Below are 6,808 nucleotides of genomic sequence, written 5' to 3'. Positions count from 1 at the left end.
AAAATGCTACTACAAGTATTTAATTAGTAAACTATCAGTATACCTATAAGTTCACTTTTAGTATAGTTGCAGTACAAACTAAACATTTTGATGTAAACTAGTTGTGTACTCAAAGTTTACTACTGTTATACTTAAAAGTATACTTTTATATACAAAAAAGTGGGCCAATTTAGTCCCAAAGGAGTATTGAAATAGTACACTTACAAGTATACTACTAGTACACTGATATTTGTATACTTACTACATAAAGTATACTTAATAAAATAAACTTGAAGTATACTTCTTTTTGGTAAGGGACTCCATACCTGCATATATAGGCAAAGACATCCTATGAAATCCACTCACCTCCTCAAAGACACTGTTTCTTAATTCACAAAGTCTCAGGGCGTTTATAATGCCAGTGTTGTGAAATTTTCTCTTTCGGGGTTATGGTTGTCGTTAGTCTCATATGTAGTATGCTGAACAGACTAATTCAGAAGAAAAACAACGACATTTTCAGTTGCCCCAGTTATCTCCTCTCGGTCCCGTTGGCATGTGACAGCCCCATTGCCACCGCAGTAGAGTTTTTGAAGATCCATCAGGTGAAATGCTTGTTCCAAAAGCCACTGTCGTATTTTTTAAAGTTCAACCATTTAACAGATTTGTTCGGAAATGCCCCCGTCTCGCGCTCGCCTCGTGCGTAACAGGCGTTCTCCGCCGCGCGCCCAAGGGTGTGTTGCATTTAAAGTCCTTGCCGAATGCACCCGGACAGATTTATAGCGTCTTAAAAATGGAGTCCCCCTTCACTTGTGTCTCTTGCCGAAACACGCCGGGAAAAAAATCTCCTAAATCTTTTCTGTCGCAATAAATCTGCTGTGCTGATAACGTCTGAGATGGGCGCGCTGCCCTGCAGTCATTGAACGGCTGGAGTGGTACAGCCGATCTGCTCCACAAAATTTCCCTCCTTCAGAGATCTGGCAGGTGTGTCAGAGAGAGTGGTGTAGGGTGGAGTTAAAAAATAGATCAGTAATGTATCACTATTAGCAGACAGAGACAAAATGCACACATTTCTGCTGTTCATATAATAAGGTTTATAACCTGACGGAAAGAACACGTAGAGGAGCGTCCTTTTGCTTCTATGAATCTATCTCTGTGTATTTTGCTATTTTTGCAAATTTTATATAGGCTACTATTTCAATATCTATCGGGTATAAGTTGCAGTAGTTGACATGCTGATAGCCTTTTGTTACCAGCTCTGTCATTGTACATTCATCAAAATAGAATATGCCAGATATTCATTTTTACTTCTTACCACAAAATGTATAACTGAGGACACTGAGAGCCTTACAACTCATGTTACATCACCCCTAAATCTATAGACTACTGTGTGGACCCTGGAGGGACGTGCTCAACATGTTCTTGCACCTGCTATGCATAAATGACATGGAGAGTTAGACTATTCTGTACTCAGAGCATCCAAATTTTACCATAATCATTCAGAGATGATAGTTCAGAACAAAGGGTGCATAACTGTTTGAAATGAAAAGTACAGGGCAGCCAACTCCCTACAATTATGTATAATAAGCTGCTTTGGTTGAAAAATGGCAGTGCTTCTGCTAAATGGCAGTACAGAGGCAAAAATGTCAAAAGGATGACGTTGACCATTGTGCGGTTCATTAAGGTATGCTGGAACTCTTGTATTCTACCTGTTGAACATTGCAAGGTTCAGATGACATGGGTGCCTGTCAGACACAAACCACCTAATTTTTCATACTGAATGATTAATTCAGTATTTCAGAATTTTATGCTGCATTTTCTTTCTTTCAAAAGTGGCAGAATTACATCATTACCCCTCTTTTATTCGCAATAAGCTGTGGCTGCATTGCCCAAAGATGTAATGTTCATGCATTTTCAATTATGTTGTATTGTTACTAATTAAAAATAAGATCAACACAGTCTCAAAGGGTAAATATGCACTGCCTAATAGTTTGTGACAAAAAAGAAAATATAACAGTGCTATAAAAGTGTGAATGAATGTCAATGCTAATTACTTTAGTTGTTTTTTCATTTGACGTTTATTTGAAATGCATTTGGTCCTCTAAGAACCTATGAAGGAAGCAACACAAATGCATTAAATAGCTTTTATCTGTTTAATTAGCAACTGAAGCTGTGTTGGCATGAAGAAATCAGTTCAACAGCAGTTTCACAAATGACCTTGAGATGGCATTGAAGTGCTTGCTTCCACTGCAGAGGGGAAATGATCAACCTATGCCACAGTCTTCACGCGAATGTTGACTAGAACAACCCTCTTAAAATGAAAGGTTCTTTATTGGCATTGATTGCTCCATGAAGAACCTTGAACATTCACGGAACCTTTAAATTGCACTAAAGTTTCTTTAGAGAGGAAAAAGATTCTTTAGATTTTTAGAATGTTCCTCACACTAAGAAAAAAGGTTCTTATATGGAAGTATATTAAGATAAATTAAACAATAAATGTTTAATAAATTGACCACATAGTTATTGATTCACCACATTTATAACAAAGGTCAAGCTACCATCAAGGAGTTTCAAATTTCAATAGAGAATCTATGTGCATATTTCATGAGGTCATTTTAAGATTTATGTATTAAACAACTCCATGTGAATGAAAAGTCATGGCTGGTTTGACATAAGCTATTCCATCCCGTTTCATCCCAAAACAAGATGTAACATATGGATGCTGTCATTACCTCATAGATCAGGTCTAATTCAATTAATCCAGGCTTCATTAAAATGCTTCAAGCCCTTTGGAATGGAAATTACTACCCCTCCCAAAAATGTGCTAAATCTGCAAGTCATATATTCGGTTCTTCTTTTTGCATTATTTCTATTAACATATACACTCAATCTTCTATCCCTGAGCGGCAATATAGTAAAAATTACGCAGACATTATACAAATGTAATAGTGTCTAATGTGTATTCCTGTTTAATTAGTTCAGAATGAGATCATATCAGTAAAAAAAGATGAATGGAAGATTTTACATGTAGCCAGATATTACAAATGAATGCAACAAAAATGTTAATCATAAAGTTTGTTTTAAAATGAAAAGATAAGATCATTTTAAAACAAGAAGACAATTATCTTAACAAATGTACCATTTATCTGTCTTTATCCATCTCTGCAAGTAAAGTCGAGCACCAAAAATGATACAGTACATAAAAACAATATTTGCTATGGAGCCCTTTTAATTTTGTGAAAGTGGGTCTTGTTACTGTCGCTTAATAAAAATGACGCAAGCTCACTGCAAAAGATAAAGTGACAACATTTAAGAGATTTCCAGAGATTTTCATGGGAAATGTGGAGGAATAACAAAAAGACCTTCAAGGAGGTGAAACTATTTTTCTTTCTACAAATCCTGAGATCATCCATCTTGTATTTGTTGGCTAATATCAAACTGTTTTCTGTTTCTATTGCCATTTCATATCACATAATATTTTTCAGAAAATGCCAACATGTTTAAAACAAAGAGTCAAATTATTATTCAAAAATACATGCCTATTTGATTAAAATGAAGTATTATAAGTACCTATTTAAAGGCAATACGTTTAAATTAATTATAATAAATTGATAATTAAATACTTTTTAATAAATTTACTTTTTAAATTAATGATACTATTAAAAACATTTTTGAATACCTGTTCACTTTGGATTAATTACTGTAATAAGATCTTTGTAATTTAGCAGATCTAAAGCAATTCATTGTTACTTGCATAAGTCTCTTGTGACAGGTCAGCATCTCTACATTTCATGAACTGCCATTTCTAGGTTTGCCCTACCACTACACTACACCAAATAAACATGATGTAACATGTCCAGTGTTGTAAAAGCAACAAGAGAAATGTTACATGACCTATGAACCTCTCAACAATTGCTATAATGGAGCAGATAGGAGGCCTAGCAGAATTTATATGCTAACAGCATGGATGCAGACATGTTCATTCCATACCTTGCACAGCTTTCATTCACCATACAATCCCCCTGACGGGAAAGTAAATGAAGCATGATGTTGATTGTGAATTTCATACACTGACAAACTGAGCTCTTATTTGAATGCAAATTGCTGTCGGGATGAGATGCTTTTTATACTCCAGTCACAAAAATGGATACAATTCTTAAGTGCGTGTAATCCTGACTGCATAGCATTACAGCATACTTGAACTACATGCAACCCTATTTATTTAGTTATTTTTGCTTTGTTTGTATTTTAGAAACTGGGCCAGGGTCCAAATGTTCCTTTTGGGGGCATTAACAGGAAGTTGGCTTAGATTTTTGGTAAAATATACAGAAAGTCATTGCACATTATAGAGCCCTACAACACCCTTGAAAACTTCTCTTCACTTGCTAACCAACTTTAAAGGCCCCTCTCCCCTTGTTACTACTCCACCCACGATCACCACCAGCATCCATCTGTTTATTTATTTTTTCTGCCATCACTGAAATTAATTCGCCTGGATTCAACACAGAAGAAAGTCTGCTGAGCCGTTGCCCTTGAGCCAGAAAATTCAATTGACTTGCTTCAACACATATACATGTTGCATAAATGAATTATGTATCAAATGACTAACAAAGTGCAGCATTATGATTGAGGGTAAAAAAAGCAAACCAACAAATACATAAATAGCTAAATATAGTCATCAGGTAAATGAATAAAATCAATGAACAGAACATTTATCCTTACACAAGCAACTTTCTATGGATAAAGATGAAATAAAACCACAGGTAACATAATGTAGCTCTAAAAAACATTTGGGAGGATCATGTTTGTCCATCTGATCATGTCAAACACAACACAAGAGAATATAAACAACTGCTTACTTCAATCCCGTGACAATATACTGTAATCCACATTTTTCTAATCACTCCAATTTCCAAAAGTGCTGAAATAACAATACCACTGGGACTTGTCACTGTTTGTAACACTCCACGTAAACTCACAATTGAGACAAGCTTGGAATAAAAATACATGGAATAAAAAAATAAAAAGTAATTGTGACTTTTTACAATTCATACAATTTAAAAAATTTTTGTGAGATAAAACGTTTTCATTTTTTATTCCGTATCTGAAATAAGCTTCCAAACAGACTAGTCTGTGCATTAGTGGTGAGGATATTCAGAGGTTACATCATTGCGTGAGTAGGTGGCAACACTGGTTACGTCATTGTTACCGAACAGAAGGAGACCACAAATGGAATAACTGGTAAGTGAAATGGTATTTATTAGCAACAGGAATGGGGTGCAGAGGAATGGAGAGTCAGCAGGTGAGTCTCTACTTTACTGGTGCTATCGTCAACTTAGCTTGGTGAGCTAACAGGCTCTTTCTCCTTTTCACAGGTTTCCCAAGACGTGGTTAGCAGAGGATGAAGAAGATCGGGATCGGTAGGTAAGAATCCGATGGTGATAGAGTCAGGTAAGTCTGTGGTAGCAACTTCAAGACCAGACAAAAGATGGTGAGGAGTGAAGGTGGCTTTATACTGGTCTTGATTATGTGGTGACAGGTGTGGGGAATCAGAACTCAGGTGACTGTGATCGTGCAGTATGAGTGCTGGGACCTGATGAGGCTGGTGGTTCCCTGATAGTACCCCCTCCTCCACGGGCAGCTCCTGACGCCTGCTGCCGGCGACGAGGATGGCTGCGTCCTCTGGGTGCTGGTTTATCTGGGTGGAGCTGATGGAAGTCAGACAGCAGTACCTTCTTTGGAGAAGCGAGAGGGTACGCTCACTGCCTGGATGTCCAGAGCCCGGAGACGAATGGAGCGAGTCCAGAAGGGTAAGGCAGAGAGTCGATGGAACGTAACGGAACGTTTTCCCTTCTGGACCTCCCGGCGGAGCAGGTTCCGTGAGTGTGGCTTGTCGAATGTCTTCATCCAGAGACCATTCAATGGGACTTACGATGAGGGCTGGAGGGAGAATGATTTCTGGGGGTGTAGTGTCTTGCAAGGGTCGGTGGAGATGAGAGAGAGCATCAGGACGGGAATTCTGGGTCCCGGGTCAGTAGGTGAACGTAAAATTAAAACGAGTGAAGAAGAGCGCCCAACGGGCCTGTCAAGGAATCAGACGTTTTGCATCCCGTAAGTACTCTAGATTCCGGTGGTCAGTAATGACCTGGAAAGGATGGATGGCTCCCTCCAGCCAGTGTCTCCATTCCTCCAGTGCAAGCTTGATAGCCAACAACTCACGGTTACCAATGTCATAGTTTTGCTCCGCTGGGGATAGCTTGCGGGAGAAGTATACACAGGGATGTAACTTAGGAGGCTCTCCGCTATATTGAGATACCCACGACACCCACGGTCGATGCGTCGACCTCCACGATGAACGACCTCTGAGGATTGGGGTGAATAAGAGTGGGAGCGGTTCAGAAGGCTTCTCGCAGCTGGTCAAAGCTTCTTCAGGCCTCCGGGGGCCAGGACAGAGTTTTAGGTTTATTGCGAATCAAGGAGGTGAGTAGTGCAGTGATCATACGGAAGGATTGGATGAACCGGAGTAGATGAGGATGTCGTTGATGTAAACAATGACGAATCGGTGGAGAAACTCCCGGAACACCTCATTCATGAATCCCTGGAAGACAGACGGTGAGTTGGCTAGCCTATATGGCATCACCCGGTACTCATAGTGGCCAGTAGGTGTGATGAAGGCCGTCTTCCATTCGTCTCCTGGGTGAATTCGAATGAGGTTGTATGCACTTCGCAGGTCAAGTTTGGAGAAGATGCGAGCTCCACAAAGTTCCTCGAGGGCAGCCAGAACCAGGGGTAACAGATACGGGTACTTGACAGTCTGTGAATTCAGGGTCCG

At 39.2% G+C, this 6,808-nt stretch overlaps 1 protein-coding gene across 1 annotated transcript in view; it reads right to left on the bottom strand.

Moving 5' to 3' along the window:
- The window catches only part of LOC107715295 (calcium-binding protein 8-like), a 32,749-nt gene extending 31,945 nt beyond the window's left edge, over nt 1–804 (bottom strand). The window contains exon 1 of the mRNA XM_016521368.1: nt 346–804. The gene's annotated coding sequence lies outside the window, so the exon portion shown is untranslated. The remainder of the gene's footprint in view (nt 1–345) is intronic.
- Nucleotides 805–6,808: the final 6,004 nt, after the last annotated feature.

Source organism: Sinocyclocheilus rhinocerous, unplaced genomic scaffold (genome assembly GCF_001515625.1).
Source record: "Sinocyclocheilus rhinocerous isolate Xijiao unplaced genomic scaffold, SAMN03320098_v1.1 scaffold299, whole genome shotgun sequence".
NCBI lineage: Eukaryota > Metazoa > Chordata > Actinopteri > Cypriniformes > Cyprinidae > Sinocyclocheilus > Sinocyclocheilus rhinocerous.
The sequence above is the reverse complement of the archived record's forward strand: the minus strand, read 5'-3'. Positions and strand labels throughout refer to the sequence as shown.